Consider the following 524-nt stretch of genomic DNA (forward strand, 5'->3'; position numbering starts at 1 on the left):
CATGAGGTGAAGTGTCTTTGAAAGTGAGTCCAAAGGTTATGGGAACAGTTCAGTGATGTGGTGAGTGAAGTTGAGTGAATTTATCCCCTCTGGTTCAAGAGCCGATGGCTGAGGGGTAATAACTGTTCCTGAACCTGGGGGTGTGAGTCCTGAGGCTCCTGTACCTCCTTCCTGATGGCAGCAGTGAGAAGAGAGCAGGGCCTGGATGGTGGGGGTGTCTGATAATGGATGCTGCTTTCCTGTGACAGCGCACGGTGTAGATGTAGTCAGTGGTGGGGAGGGCTTTACCTACGATGGACTGGGTCATATCCACTACTGTCATTCAAGGGCATTGGTGTTTCTACATCAGGCATTTACTCTCCAACACACGCATCTATAGAAGGCTGTCAACGTTTTAGATGCATGCTTTCTTTATAATCCCAATATCATGCACAGGAGGAGCAGGACTAGGCCACTCAGCCCTTCAAGTTTGCCCTAGTATTTAATCTGATCGTGGCTAATCTAACTTCAATTTCATCTCTTCC

Source organism: Hemitrygon akajei, chromosome 5, assembly GCF_048418815.1.
Source record: "Hemitrygon akajei chromosome 5, sHemAka1.3, whole genome shotgun sequence".
NCBI classification, from domain to species: Eukaryota; Metazoa; Chordata; class Chondrichthyes; order Myliobatiformes; family Dasyatidae; genus Hemitrygon; species Hemitrygon akajei.